Consider the following 16,647-nt stretch of genomic DNA (forward strand, 5'->3'; position numbering starts at 1 on the left):
TTTTTCTTACTGATTTCACATGAATGTGCTTTTTGTGTATGTATCATTGTCTGTTAGAGCATGTGTGACACATGCAGCTGGGCAAAATATACTGATTTCAGTTCATAGCAATTCGTGCATACCTTTTTCATAGCGGAGAAGTTAAATGGATTTTTTGCATCCGTCTTCACTGTAGAGGACATGAGGGAGATTCACACACCTGAACCATTCTTTTAGCTGACAGATCTGAGGAACTGTCCCAGATTGAGGTGTCAATATTTCGGGGGAGGGATAGCTCAGTGGTTTGAGCATTGGCCTGCTAAACCCGGGGTTATGAGTTCAATCCTTGAGGGGGCCACTTAGGGATCTGGGGCAAAATCAGTACTTGGTCCTGCTAGTGAAGGCAGGGGGCTGGACTCGATGACCTTTCAAGGTCCCTTCCAGTTCTAGGAGATAGGATATCTCCATTAATAGAGGTAGTTTTGGAACAAATTGATTAATTAAATAGTAATAAGTCACCAGGACCAGATGGTATTCACCCAAGTGTTCTGAAGGAACTCAAATATTAAATTGCAGAACTACTAACTGTGGAATATAACCTATTGCTTAGATTATCCTCTGTATCAGATGACTGAAGGTAAGTGATGCCAATTTTTAAAAAAGACTGCAGAGGCAATCCTGGCAATTATAAGCCAGTCAGCCTAACTTCAGTATCAAGCCAATTGGTTGAAACTATAGTGAAGGACAGAAATATCAGACACACAGAGAAACATGATAAGTTGGGGAATAGTCAGCATGGCCTTTGCAAAGAGAAAACATGCCTCATCAATCTACTAGAATTCTTTGAGGGGATCAACAAGCACGTGGACACCGGTGATCCAGTGGATACTGTGTACTTAGACTTTCAGAAATCGTTTGACAAGGTCACTCACCAAAGGGTCTTAAGCAAAGTAAGCAATCATGGGATAAGAGGGAAAGGCCTCTTATGGATCAGTGACTGGTTAAAAGACAGAGAGAAAAAAAAACGGGGAAGGAATAAATGGTCAGTTTTCAGAATGGAGAGAGGTAAATAGTGGTATCCTCCAGGGATCTTTACTGGAACTAGAGCTGTTCAACATATTCATAAATGATCTGAAATAAAGGGTGAAGAGTGAGGTGGCAAAGTTTGCAGACAATACAAAATTAGCCAAGATAGTTAAGTCCAAGCTGACTGCGAAGAGTTACAAAAAGAGTCTCACAAAACTAGGTGACCCGGCAATAAAATGACAGGTGAAATTCAGTGTTGATACATGCAAAGTATGTCCCTTCTGATCACCCCATCTCGGAAAAGGTACATAGAAGGGCAACAAAAATGATTATGTGTATGGAACAACTTCCACATGAGAAATTAAAAAGATTGGGACTGTTCATCTTGGAAAAGAGATGACTAAGGGGGAGATATGCTAGTGGTCTATAAAATCATGAATAGTGTGGAGAAAGTGAATAAGGAAATGTTATTTACCTCTTCACATAACACAAGAACCAGGAGTCAACCAATGAAATTAATAGACAGCAGGTTTAAAACATAAATAAGTACTTTTTCACACAACCCCCAGTCAACCTGTGGAACTCATTGTCTGGGGATGTTGTGAAGGCCAAAAATATAACTGGGTTCAAAACAGAATTAGATAAATTCATGGAGGATAGGCACATCAATGGCTATTAGCGAAGATGGTCAGGAATGCAACCCCATGCTCTGTATGTCCCTAAGTCTCTGACTGTTTGATGCTGGGATTGGATGACAGGATGGATTGCTCGATAATGCCTTGTTCTGTTCATTCCCTCTGAAGCATCTGGCATTGGCCACCGTCAGAAAGTAGGATATTGGGCTAGATGGACCCAGTGTGGCCATTCTTTCATTTTTATGTTATGCTGTAGATTAGCCTTTTTCATGCAATGTATGGCATAAGTTTGCTGTTCTCAGTGAAATATATTTGATAGCTAATAATCACATCCACCCTCCCAAACACTTTTTATGTGTGCGCACATAAAAATACCCAAAAGTGAAAGGTTAGATATTCAAAATAAAAACCCCAGACAATCAGTCACGAAAGTCATGGACTTCGCAACTGCCATGGTAAAAATCCTTATTCATATGTTTAGATTATTATTATTATTAAATATTTAATATCTATTTTACAGTAGCATGCAGTGTCCCTTATCCATTGATGAGCCTTTTCTGCTAGCTGCTGTACAACCAGCGGCAGACACAGTCCCTGCCCTGATGATTTTAGAATCTGTTCGGCAGTCAATTTCAGTCCTGCTTAAAGGAAAATTGAATTCATTTTACTTAAGCATCACAGTGTGAATATATTAAAAGTAAGAGTCTATTCGCCCCATGAATAGAACTGTAAAGTAATGTGTTTTTTTTTAAACAAAATTGTAGTTGGCATTTAATTCTGAGCCTATGTCTGTAGGTTGCCATCTTGCTAAAGAAGCAGTGCTGCTGGTTACAGTTGGAATGTGGGAGTGGCATGTAAGACTGCAAACTAGATTTACCTTCTGTTATCTCATTTGTTACTACTGTGGTTACATGTGGACTGCAGCTGCTTCCTTTTGATGTGTTGGCATTTACAATTTAAGTGCCACAGCGGGTGTGTGACACAGCCTTCTAGAGCTTAATACTGGTTCAACAATCAAAAGAAAAAGTTTGTTTTAAAAAGTAAATATTTTGTTAAATTATTAACCACTAGAGTTGTTGCATTACCCTTCTCTTTATTCACCCTCTCCCTCTTGAATATTTATTTACTAAATGAGAAATATACATAGCATTGGTATGGGATTATGGTATGTGTTTGGTACCTGCTGTGTGTTTTTTTTTTAAACTATTAGTTTTTGTACTGTTACCCAAATCTTCATTTATGACACACTTACTAGCTTGACAACTATCAGAAGATGAGAGAGAGAAGTAGCCCTTGCATGCAGCCTAGCCCTATTCATGTCACCTTTAGCTACTGGGAAAATGGGGTGCTGGGATTTCTACCAATATATGTTGTTCCTGAACCTTGCTTCACGGCTCCACCTTTCATATCCTCTTGAGGCAGACAGGTGAATTATAAAGTTGCCTTCTAGTTGCTGAAAAGGAAAGAGAGCTTTCTGTCTCTTCTCTTCCTTCCAGATCTTCTGCCAGCTGTATATATCAATCTTAACTTAATCTTCCCACAGCCTCCTGGCTGCTGTGAGCAGTGGTGGGGGTAGAGGGTGGAAGAAGTTTTTATTTTTCTTTCCCACCCCAACTTCCATTTTTTGGGTGTGGGAGGCCTTACCCTTCAACAGCTCTACTTTCTGCCTCTCCTGCTCTCCCAAGCATTCTATCACAGCTTTCCCAAGCAGAAACAGCATAAAATTGATAAAAACTGGCAGTTTGATGTTTACCCATGATCTTTTGAATAGTAGCACTGAAAGTTCCCAAAATCTTGTTAGTTTCACTCTGTGATGAGCAGCAGTAGAGGCCCTGGATCTATCTATCTGTCTGCAGACTCAGGAAGATGGCACTGAACTTGTTTACAGTAAGCTCCCATGTGGAGGGTGCATAAAAGCTAATGCGCATATATATATATATGAAAGCTTAAATGCTCCCATCATTAATGGCTTAGATCCCCATGCTTGGTCTTGTATTTTGTAAGTGGATTTTTCAATCTCTCTTGGTAATAGTAGCATGATTTTAATATGAATATATTAATCTGTAAACCCTTTAATTATTAAACTAGTACTGTGCAGAACAGAGACTTCTTTCTAGCAGCTCTTAGACTCACCTTATCTGACCTCACTTGGTGAGGCTGTCAACTCTTGTAGCAAAGATTACTACGCATCAGTTTTGCACAGCCCTGCCTCATTCACTATTCACTTGCACTATGTTTTTCACCACATGCATTGTGTGCACATTGGCCTTCCTTCCTCGCTTTTATGAGCTGAACAAGAAAATCCCATGCAAATATACTGCACTTATGCAGAGTTCAAATAAGACATCAATTTGATCAAATTCAATTTACACTGGAATACTCAAATGCTTTTCATTGACTGCTATTTCCCTGGCCCATTTTAATTTTTTCTTACAACAAGAGATCTTTAAGAAAAGTTTGTAGGAATTTTTCTCTAGTAATGAATTCTATGCCAATATTAGGTAGCAATTGTATCAGTATTTTATGCCCACTACTGGCAGTGTTAAATGCTGGCTGGCTAAGATACTAGAATGGCTGCTAACTTGTACCATTAGATGTGTTCTGAAAGGTTAAGAGTGGGGTGACTGACAGGATGGGATATTAGTAGGAAAGCAGAAGAGAAGACCGAAAACACAAAAAGAAACAAGGCAGAGAATTTCAGTGTTTCATGCCAGTAAGAAAATAAGCACTGCCAAAAAATCGATTCAGGCACCAGGAAATTGAGGGGGTGATCAGGATTTTTTGGCGTAAGGTAAAAAGGGTATAAAAACCCCAACAAAATAAAATTGGGGCATGAAGCTTCTTAAAACTTCGATTCATGTTTTTTGTCACTGGAGAGATACTGCCCCACTTATTCAAGTTCCTGAAATAAACTCTGCCAGTTAGAGACTCTGAAATGCCAACCTCTGTTCATGGTTCATGTGACATGCATGTTTGGTTAGAAACGTTTAGAGGACAATGCTGCTGTTTCTTTATGTTGTGTGAATAACATACTTTCCTTACTGCCAATAGCAGCTAGTTTTCCGGCAGATGCCTTTTATGGTGCATTTAGGTTTTAATGCTTCCTTAATCATTTCCTCTGTTGCAGCTTAAAAAGGCAAGGCACGGCATACTGTTAAGTTTCTAGGCAGCTGAGCTGACTGTTCGGAAGGGAATTTCTTTCCAGAGTTCCAATGTGAGAAAGCTTACCTGTGAAATTTTGGCCTGTTTTAGATCTTAAATCTATGTTTTGAGAACGGTTCAAAGTACCAAAATTTGATTGATTCATCCAGTGCACTTTCTGATATCAGAAGAAAAGAGTTTCAACTAGAATTCACTGCAGAAAGTTAAACAGTCTTGCAGATAACCCAATATTGCATACTGATCAAAGTCAGCAAATTTTACATTTATAAAGAACCAAGCAAGATTTTAGCAATCAAGAGGAAAGTTCTGAAGGGCTTTAAGCAGCAAATAAGGAATTGACTTTCTCCTTGGTGCCAGTTTTTCCTGTAAGTGTTTTTGGATTTATTGATATGCATTTTATCAGGAGATACTCCTTTGGGGAGTATGGCAGCAGTCTCCATCAGTTCTTCTGTGTATCTATATGAGTGCCACATCTTCTGCTTTTTTATGAAATTGACAGTGGTGATTGCAGCCAATATCATAGAGTATCCATCTTTTCATAAAACTAACTAATTCATGGAGGTTTCCGTCAAGGCTCTGAACAAAATAAGTCAGCCAGACTACCTCAGGCCCTCTAATTTCCTGGCTTGATAGACTGGGAAAAGAGCCATTTGTTGTCTTCTCAGTTGTCCATATATGGACAAATCGTCTGCCTAGCTGAGAAGAAGCAGTAATCTTTCAGAAGAGCAAAGAATACTACACGATTTTGGAAAGTGAAGGGTTTGTAAGCCGAGGTCCAACTTAAAATAATGGGCTACTAGATGTTCAAAACAGTGTGGACTGAAGTTTGTAGCATAAGACTGTTTTGGAGAAGAATCACTGCTGTAAATGGCTAGCATAAATATGTTTATTCTCACCCTACTTATTTGGCAAGTTTTTATTTTGAGAAAAATCAACATTGCCACTGGTGCAGATGGGACCTGTGGATGTCCAATAAATCTTTATTAAGATTTGGAAATATTTGGATTAGAGTTAAGTTTGGTGCTTTACTATGAAGTTGAAAGTACAAAATAAAAATCGTATCTACTTTAGTATGTCTGTCTTAGGTCATGTCCAGCTCAGTACTGCACTTACCTCTTTCAGAAAGGCCTTCATTGGCATGAGTTGATGGCCTGGATGACAATGTTAAGCATTACCATATGGGAGATTCAGAAGCCACCTGGGAAATCTTGATTCTCATGTAGGCACTGTTTAAGATTGATCCCAGAGTATGGTGTTAGTTTTCAGTCACCCAGAAGGCTGTCATGTGGGGTTCTGTAGAGTTTTACCCCAGTTTTCCCCTATTTGTACAAAGGGAATGCGAAGCTGCTAGGAGATACATAGTTTTCATTCAGAAAGATCCCAAAATGCTACAAGCTGATTTATAAGGTATGTTTAGGAATTCCTTTAGCCATTGATGAAATGCAGCTATCTCTAGAGCAAGACACAGCTGCTGTGTCTAAGAACACAGAAACATCATGTTACAGTTAGGACAGGAAGTGAAGAATACTGTAGCCAAGTGAAACTAAATTGGTATGTTTATGGTAGACAGAATGTAATCAGCCAAACTAGAATTTGGCTGGTGTGCTATGATTAACGTCTCTATTCCTGATTTGTTTTTTTGTTTTAAATGAGTTGGGATTTTTAATGGCTGCAGATGGCCAGGACCTCATTTGTAGGTCTTATCAAAAAGATTTGCACCTTCAGCATAGTGTCCACAAGTACTATTGTAGGGCATTGTTTAAGCATTGTCAAAGGAAAATGTGCAACCTCTGACTCACCAAACCACTTCCTACAACAATTGGATTTTCTCTTAAGGTTTCTCTAGAACTGACAGAATTTGACACTCTCTTTAAGCATATGAGATGTTATGAAATCGCAACCCAAGGTGGTATTTTGTCTAAATACTGTGCTTTCAAGGAAAAATGAATATTAAGATGGTGGGTGGGATTTTTCAAAGGCAATGGGGAAGCCAGTGGGATTTGGGCAGTTATTTCTTTTAGACACCATTGACAATCCCAGATGTATTCCTTACAAAATAATAAAACATTGTACTGCAGATTGGGGAGGCATGGCAATAGTTTGAAATGTAATGGCCTCTTTTTTTGACAATTGCAGAGGTTTTGTCTAAATTGATATAATCCCTTTAACGTGATTGTTTTTAATGTTAAATTAAAAAAGGATTAACTGGGTAGCTTCAGATGCTTTTTGGTACCAAGTAGAATGAAATTTAAAGAGGTTGGGGGGATCCTTTTCTGTCTTTGAGATTGGTGTGGTCAAAAGTAAAGGAGCAATGCCTAGATTGACTGCATTCATTGGGAAGAAGATCAAATAATGTAGTTTCCGGTAGTCTGTCTGTAAATGTGTGGAGTTCTATAAACTTCAGTCTCTTCAGTTAACATTAGATAGACGTGGTTTGAACTTCTGAACTTTGGCCTACATATTTTACTCTAGGTTTTTTTTTCCATGGGGAAAACATTTTTGTTTCTGTCAGTCTATTTCATGAGTAGATTCGAAGCAAGAGACCTTCTGTCTTATGGTTGTGAGCCTTTGTAGTAATAATAAAAAAGGGTTGTGCTTAATTTTTGCTTATATCCAATTTCCTTTTCCCCCAGTCTTTGTTATCTGGAATGAGCATGTTTGTGTTCCCTGGTCATCAATGTTTTAATCTACACGTATCCCATTAGATTAATTGGTAGCCCCTGAATTGTGAAAATGATCACTGCATTGTCTTATCTTCCTCTCTATATTAAGCTAACTTCAAATCATTGGTGGTTTCCTTTTTGCTATTATAACTTTTGCTAGAAGCAAAAGATACAGTTAGGGCTGCAAAATGGTTTCTGTTACATCCTTCTGTTTTCAAAAGTTCCTAAGTGAGGTGTACTGCCCCTTTAAGGAACGTTCTGGTGCTTATAGCTGAGACAGCCTGGGTGCAATCAAGGAGCATCCTGCCCCAGACTAGGGGCTGGGCTATTTAAATAGGAAAAGGATGCTGATCTGGGGAGGCAGAAGGTCCTGCTGGCTGCCATGGATTGTAGGCCCCCTTAGGCACAAGGACATGGGGCTGACCAGAACTCTAGAGACTCTTGTTTTGCTGACTGTAAATTTGGTTGCACTGACTCAAGGCTCTGAGGTAAGGGGGTTATAAATTTTCTTAATCTGCTCTTCCCACAACCTGATGTCTAAGGGAAAGAAGAAAGCCAGCCTGCCTGCCTGCCTCCTAGAACCATAAAAGATCTATGAACTTGACCAGTGGAGGTCAGTTAGGAGGCCTCCTTAGAGTGGAGGGTTTTTTGTTAGTTTGGTTTGGCCTCCGCCTTCTCAGGTTCTATACACATTCTTTTAAAAAGAAAATCCTTTTGAAATTAACCTTTAGCCTGCCTGACCTTAGGCCAAGAGCCAATATTTGGGCTTGTCTTCACTAGGAGAAAGTTGGAGTTTAGGTGAGGCTCAGCTAATGCAAACTAGCTAAGCCTGACCTAAGCTTGAAGACTTTTTTTCTAATCTAGATAAACCCTTTATATGTGTCTTGAGGTAATTGCTAATTTGCATATATTTTAATAGTCATTTTCTTTGGGAAAATGAAACCAAGCATTTCCCCCCTAATTTCCACATCTTTAGGGGCAGATGGTCTGCCACCTTGCAGCAACCTCAGGAGATGCTCTCCTCTTTCCCATAAGGGCTGAGCCCCTCCTTGCTTTCTCTGGACGTGTTCCATATAAGTCTGTAACTTATTTATGCTCTGTTTCTTGTCCCCTCAGATCTCTGAGCCTCTTTCAAGTTTTGTTCCGTCTCTGTGCCTCCTTGCTCTCTACATCTGTCTGCTTCCTTATTTCATCTTGGCAACCACTCCCTGTATTCCCTCCCTCCAAAGTTTCTTGTTGATCAAACAATAATATGTTCCTTGATTTTGTGACTCAAGATCCTCTGTTGCCCAAATGGCTTGAGAACTATCTTCTTTGCAGACTACCAAGAGAGGACTCCCTGCCCTCTTCCTCATCTGTTGTATTCAGTGTCATTGACCTACTTGCAGCACCACATGTTATGAGATTTTGGAGGCAGGCCTGAGAAATCCTGAAAAAGCCTGAGTTTCAGGTAAAAAGCCTGACGAGAGGGAGGTGTTGGAGCAAAATCAGTGGGGAATATTTTGGGGAAGGGCAGTTATTGAGAGAGGAAGGCGGAGCGCCTTAGACCACTAAGAGGTGTAGTTTGGCTGTGGAATTGACTAGGGGGTTGTGTGTGTGGAAGTGGCAGGGATCTGGGGCAGCCTAAGGGGGTGGTTGACCAGGATCATGGAGAACCAGAGGCACCTTTCCCCCATTTGACCCCAATGCTCAGTTCTCCCACCTGCACTAGGTCTGCCATTGCTGACTCCTCCTTACTTCTGGCTGTTCCATGCTGGATGGCCTCCAGGAGTAACATTATGAGGAGAGGGAAAGAGGAAACCTTGCTACCATTGATCTCCGCTCCACAGCAGCCCCGGCAGTCTGTAGAATAAATTGCAGGGGAATCACTACTGCCACTCTGCAGCCCATGGGTGAGAGAATCCTGCAGGACTGCAGAAGTGTGTGGTGGTGATGGTGGTAGGTGGCCTGCAGGTGCATCACACATGTAGCATGACACTTGGTTAACATCTAAGTGATGGAATTTCATTGCAGAGCATGCTTGGAGCTTATCTCAGATTTTTGTCAAAGCTGAAGCCCCATCTCCTTTGAGACCTCACGTAATTTTTCTTTGAATGCCACATTCTCATTGTCCATAACTGCTGCTGAGACAGTTTATGCAAGGCTGATGTAAATATCTTGCTGAAACACACACAACAAAATCCTCAAAAAAACAAATCAAACCAAACCTGCCTCAACATCAGAGAGAGGAGGAAACCATAGTCTCAAAGAAAAAAAGGCACAGATCCGGCAATTTAAGGTGCCTCTGTAGTTTCTGCTGCTTTCTGTGATGTTCTGCAACTTCTAGACTCTTATTTTGAATGGAAGTTTCTATTTTTCTTTTAATAAAAGCCAATTTGATGCCGCCGTATTTAATTCAGTTTTGCAGAAAATTATCTCCTGGCAAACAGAATCATCATCAAAAATGGAAACACTGCTGTCCGTTAACCTGTTCATCTTAACGAGGTGTAAACTTCAAAGTTTTGTTGGAATCTTTAAATTTGTATATTTTGTGATGTTTTCTCCACTCTCAGCAAAGAAAATGGTGAAATATTGCGTTAAAAATATGTAGCAGCCATTGAGAAGGAATCAGACTGCAGGGATTTAGTCCAGATGAGGGAGTATCTTGCCATGGGCCAGTTTAATCTGTTAATGGTTGTGTGTTTATAAACTATAGCTAAGTTTTATGTATTAAATTGTTTTGAGATGCTATCTTGATTTTTAGGTGATTTGTTAACTTGGGTTTGATCCTGCTGCCATCAAATCTGTTTGCAAAACTTCCATTTACATAACTGGGTACAGGATTGTGCTTTGTGTCTGAGTTAGTTGTCAAAAGTTAGAAAAATATGTTTATGAAATTGTATGACTCTAAAATTGGAAATAAAAATTCAGTTTACTTTGAAACTAGAAATGACAAGAGAAGATTATCATCTTCTCCACCTACATAAAGATAGATGTGACAGTTGCGATGTCCCAGCTGGTTTCTAACTTTTTTTTGTGGACTGAACTACTAAATTGCTTCCCCTCCAACCCCCGCTTTATATCCCCATGGAGTTTCCTGAACAGTGAAGAGGACCCTTTAAACCATAATGCTAAATGTGGTTAGTCTTGATGACATGGTTCTTTGAATCTTTTAATTTCCTTTATTAAACACCTCGGCTGCATCTAAAAAGTGTCTTCTCAACCTCAGAGTGGTTGACATACACAACACCTTTCTCCCCTCTTTTCGGGATACTTAGACTAATCAGAAACAGTGTCAGGGCCTAGGTTAGAAGATCTGAAAAGCACACATTCTCCTTTTTGAACATTCTGGTCTAGAGTCTGACCTCAGTTACATTGGTATATATCCAGAATAACTGCAGTGAAGTCACTCGAGATTTAAACTGGAGAAATGGAGATCTGAATTTGTCCTTCTCTCCAAATCTTCAAAACTATCCTTCTTTTGTATGAATAGATCTTACTTTGCTTTCCCCTAATCTTTTTTCTGTCCGTGTAACTAGACCTGGATCACCTTTCCAAGCATAAACTGCTCATAGAGCAGCCATTTAAGGGAGTAAACTGCTGTTAAAGCAACATGAGGCTCCCTCTAAGGAGTTTATTGCATCAAGTTAAAGCTACTGGCCTAAGAAGCAAAAGGCTATTTCAGAGATCCAAACTTTGGTTTCCCACTTGGCAGTGCATAGTGCCACCACCAGGCCATTGGAACATCTGTAATTTTTCTTTTTAAATTAAATTTAACAGCACATATTCTGCTAGGGGTTATTCTAGTTTAATCTGAATAGCAGCTAAAGACACTAATAAAATGAATCTTTCTCCCATTAAGCATGGACACCATCACTTGAGAATCCCCTCTGGTATTCGAATGTGATTCCTTAAAGATGAGAGGGATAATGTACATTCTGTCCCACCCTGGCCTGACCATGTCCTCGCCCAATATAGGATACTGGATCCCTGCCTCCTTCACCTTGTGAATACCACCTATGCAGTGTCTTTTTCATGGTTTTAGGAAGGGAACTGCAGAGGTGATTGATTTGTGTCCTGTTCCCTTTCTGCCTGGAAGAGGTGAGATTTGTAAGCAAATCTAGCATGCACAGTCTGGCCCATAATTTCTTGATTTTACTATTATTTGTTTGGATTATAAATAATATATTTGGGACTCTATTGTGCTAGGCACTGTACAAACACATATAATAAGACAGAGTCTCTGCCCCGAAGAAGAGCTTACATGAGACATACGCAAAAGGAGGGAGAGGAACAGAGAGGTGAAGTGACTTGCCCCAGCTGAACATCGCATCAGTGGCCAAACTGGGAATAGAGCTCAGGGCACCCGACTCCCAGTCGTGCTCTGTAGTCAGGGTTGCACTGGATGTCAGGTGGAAATTGATTTTTCCTGTATGGTTATGTACTACAGTAAAACCTGCCAAGAGCAACCAGACTTGGGATTTAGCAAAAGTGGTCTCTCTTCAAAGATTTGCACACGAGAGTGGAGGTGTTCCCTGGCCCCTACAAGTAGTTACTTGTCTTTCTCTCTTCAGAGGTGATCTCTAAGACAGGTTTTTCAGTATTTATAACCAGATCCAGTAAAACGAGCAATTCTGGAAGAACTGTTTTTATTTCTTTGTGTAAACTGAATGATAAGTAGTTAGTGCATCTGTTCTAAAATAACAAATAGTCCAAGTACTGAACTATTAGACTTCTGTGCACTTGGAAAGCAATATAGAGAGGAAACTGGGAAAGCAATGCAGAAAGAAAACTTAAGTTGAAATAACTTCAGGAGTTCGAAAACTTGCCTTTCTCGTCATCAACCATGAATTACAAGGACACTGGCATATGGTGCTTAGTTTAGGCCCAAAATGTAGGTTCTGTTAAAAATAAAAAGCAATATGCTCACGAAACCTAATTACTAAATGTTTTAATTTTTGAAAATAAAATTTCAGTGAACTTAATCTTTTCTTTTGGTTTTAATGTAACCATTCCTTGTAGGCTTGCGCTGTTATTGCCTGAGAACCAGAAACTGGAAGTAACCAAGCTAGTGTCATTGTCCGGGATAAGTGAAATGCAAAGAGTAAACAACATAAATGATAGAATTTTTAAAATCTAAATTAATTTCTATCAGTTTTGGTTATCTAGAATGATCAGCTTTTTTAAAAGTATTTTATGTCGGTGTTGTTTTGACTATTTTGCAGTTATCTTCAAAACCATGTAGAGATTTCCCCCTCAACTTTCTGTAGCAATTTAGGGCCCTGATCCTGCAAAAGTAACCACTACTAGACACCCTTATGCTCACTGGAGTCCTACGAAAGTATTCCAGGTAAGTGTAGAGATTTGGGTGCACACTGGTGGATCTCTTTGTGGAATCCAGGCCGAATACTGTAATTTATTGAGTTACATCATTATAATTATTGGCGTTCAAAGTTTATCTTCTTGTCTCTTTTACCCAATGATAATATCCACTTGCTTTCATTACAAACTCATAATCTTCGTTTGTGTGTCCCTCATGAATGAAATCCCAACTGTCTGTCATCCCAACAATATTAAAATAAACAGTTTTAGTGACCTGGGTTGTACAGAACCTGCTTAGGAAACTCACACTTAAAATGAAAAATGTCTAATGTTAGATAAGTATTAAGTCTAATAATTTATTTAAAAACTTATCCATGTGTGTTTTGTCAAAGGTTTTTATGTTTAATTCATTTCACACTTAAAATGAAAAATGTCTAATGTTAGATAAGTATTAAGTCTAATAATTTATTTAAAAACTTATCCATGTGTGTTTTGTCAAAGGTTTTTATGTTTAATTATGCAGTTCTTTTAATTTATTCAATAAGTGGTATGTTCATTTTCATTCTGTAATTGTGATTGTATTCACCAAATATGCTGATTATATTTAGTCTGCTTTTGTATTTACAGTACATAGTAAAACATTGATATTGTTCTATGCACTTGTAGGTTTTGTGAATGCCTGTTCTACAGTAAGCTGTCCATGTAGGGAATGTGAATGAGTTTGGACAGAGTGCAAAGTTGGATTCAGATTCAGCAAATGAGTCAGCAGCATCTTTGTGCTTGGAAAGATAATTGAGATAGCATTTGGAACACAATTCTAATTTTTAATGTTTAAAAAGTAATGACTACAGTACTATAATATTTATAAGCTATTTGGTAAAATTGTATAATAGGCTTAATGCATAGAACTGAAAGACCCATCTTAAATAATGATTTCAGGTAGGCAGGTCGGTACGTATAACCAAGCATGTTATCCGTACTTGGTTATACGTATAGCTGTTGTACAAAGCAAGCAGAGTTGATCTTAAAAATTGCTGCAGTCTGATATGTGGTGTCATTACTCAGTTAAATTTTGTAGTTCTAATTTTACTTATTTTTCTTTCCAGAAAATATATATTTTAAAAACATTATGCAAAATATGGTAATAAACACAGGCCTGATTTTGCTTCCATGGAAGTCAGCAGTGAAACTTACCTTGACTACAAAGGGACAGGAGGAGCCCCATGAAGGCTACCTCTTTAAATTACCTAGTAAATGAGAAATGGGTGGAACCTTATCTATCGTGTTGTGATTTATTTATTTATTAATGTATAAATAGAAGCATTCTTAGCAGTTTTGATGAAAAGGAATGCCTTAGAAGGCATATCAGTAACCCTGGGCATGTTTTGTAATTAATTTAATTCTACTCTTAAATAATGCAGTTGCACTTTTCCCCTTCTTACTTCACTAATGGAGTTAGCTGCAGCAGATAAAAGCCATTATTCTCGTATCTGTGAAGTAACAGGTAACCCTAGCTGCTGTGATTTGCAGGGCATGTCCGCTCTGGTCAGAAATGGTTATTCCAGTCTCTCAACGTTAGGTGTTTCACTATGAGCAGTATAATCATCCCTGGCGCAAGTGATACTTGTTGAGAGACTATTACCTTTCAATGTATTAGCATTTTTCCAGAGGGAAAGATGTACTTGTAATTCATGATAATACAGCATTCAGCAATTTTATGCAACAATGAATAATTTAATTAAAGTCAGTTTATCTATAGTGGTGTTATCGGAGATGGGTAAAATTTGTTAAAGATAGCTAATACCTCTGTGGTGATAATAATAGTTCCTTAGTTTTGGACTTCGGGGTCAGGATTTTGTGAATCCAATAGTCCTTATGGGAGATGAATAAAACTCTGCTCCAGAGTTTTGTGGTACAGGCTAAGTTTATATTGTCATGCAGGCAAATCTGTAGTGGTCACAGACAATCTTTGACCTCAACAAGCTCAGCTAACTTGCTAAACTTTGTTGAGTGATAATGTTACCATTATAGTTCATGTAGAGGCCAACTGCTCTGTAGAAATGCTGTCTATGCTAACAGCACCTGATGTGCTTTGATCATTCTCATTCTTCTAGATAATGTTACCCACAGTACACAGGTGCTCTTTATTTACTTAAGTATAGTTCAGCCTTCCCAATTTTTTTTTTTCAGTCAAAGAACAGAGGTACAGTATTCACTATAAAATGGCTTGATCTACAAAACACAGAGCACAATTCAGGTTGCACAATGTAGATTTTATTTTTTTTTAAATATGAAATTACCTAGGTTTTTTAAAACAGAAAACTGAAAAATCAAAGAAATTCCATTATGCGCAACTGTAAGAGATCCTGTTACTTCGTTTGTAGATGAGAGGAAATGGCAGGCTACTTGCCAGCCTCCTGAGTTAGCGGTATGAGGTCTTGCTTAATAAGGAGGATTGTGAAGTGCACAGAAGTATTACCAGAAGTCAGTGGAAGAGTGAAGAGTACAATAAGTAGTTTCCTGGCTCCCAGCACAGTGCATCCTCCACAAGGCTAATGGTATTTTGATGAAGAGCAGAAGCATATGTTTTTTTTTCTGTAACCTGCCTGAAGCTGTGTGTTTGCAGGAGGCTCAGCAGGTTCTGGGAACATGTGAAGTTCAGTCAGAACATTTAGAAAGTTAAAGGACAAGTGTAGAACGAGTTCTGTCCGTGTTCAGTGGATGACTTTTGGCTGGTTATAACTTAGCCATATTTGGTCAAATCTTCACATAGACAGTGAAAGGCTCATTTCTGACCTCAGATGTACCCACTGACAAATGTCAAATTCCTACTCCTAAATTCCTGAGACATTAGAGCTAAGAAAATAAATATATAAATGAACTGATTTTTTTTTTTTTTTTTTAGCATTGGTAAGCCTATATATTTTTTCACCATCTTATTCTCTGAAACAGTCCATTTTTGCTCAACTTTATTTAAAAAAATGTAACCTGAAGTAGAGGCCATACATGGAAAATTTCCTCCTAAATAGTTAAAATTTGTTGTAATCATAAACAACTGTAAAGGGGGATTATAATGGAAAGTGTTAGGCATCCTTAACTGTAGGCATTGCTACTGTTCTGTCTGTAATTTTTCTGAGGTATTAATTGTAGAGTTTTTATATATTTGAGCTTTTGGCTTGTGGCCTAGCAGTAGTTATTTGTAATATTGTTTGGGTTTGATGTCTGCTATTCTTATCTACTCCCCAGGGTTTAATGATTGTTCTGTTTTATTATCAAACTAGCTGGTAGCTGGACTGCTGTGAGCTATGTCAGGTCTCTCAGCTAGGCAAAGTTAAGCGTGGCCAATTCATGGATAGGAGAATGCCAATTTATAAAAAAGGAAGAACTCTTTGAAATGTGTATCTTTTCTACATTAGACTTCTGCCGCGGTTTTGTCTCCAGAAGGATTTTTCTGCAGTTTTGTTTCCACTCCTGCCACCCCTGTGAAGCGCCTCATGTAGGAGATCTCAAAATGGAGGTCACACTGCAAAGGCATATCTAAGGGTCCTGCCAACCCTGTCCTTTCCATATGATTATATGGGTGGGTGCTACCGGCTAGGTCCAGGTAAATGGAGGAGGCATGGGACAAGAAGTTCTGATATGGAAATGGGAGTCCCATTAGGGAAAAATTTGAGAACCACTGAACTAACGTGGTTGGTGCTATTAAAAATAATAAGATGCACAAAAAAGTTGATATATCTTTAAAGTTGTGATTTCAGTCTCATTAAAGGTTGTTTCCTACAACAGTCTGACCTCTTCCCCCTTGTATATCCACATACAGTTAGGTCTTTCAGTACATAATCACATAGCAGTGAGTAATGTGACGTACATTGCCCAAGCTG

General features: G+C 38.8%; 1 protein-coding gene across 2 annotated transcripts in view; it reads left to right on the forward strand.

Moving 5' to 3' along the window:
- The window catches only part of PDE10A (phosphodiesterase 10A), a 270,956-nt gene that overhangs the window by 21,665 nt on the left and 232,644 nt on the right, over positions 1–16,647 (forward strand). The window lies entirely within an intron of this gene.

Source organism: Trachemys scripta, chromosome 3 (genome assembly GCF_013100865.1).
Source record: "Trachemys scripta elegans isolate TJP31775 chromosome 3, CAS_Tse_1.0, whole genome shotgun sequence".
Taxonomy (NCBI): domain Eukaryota; kingdom Metazoa; phylum Chordata; order Testudines; family Emydidae; genus Trachemys; species Trachemys scripta.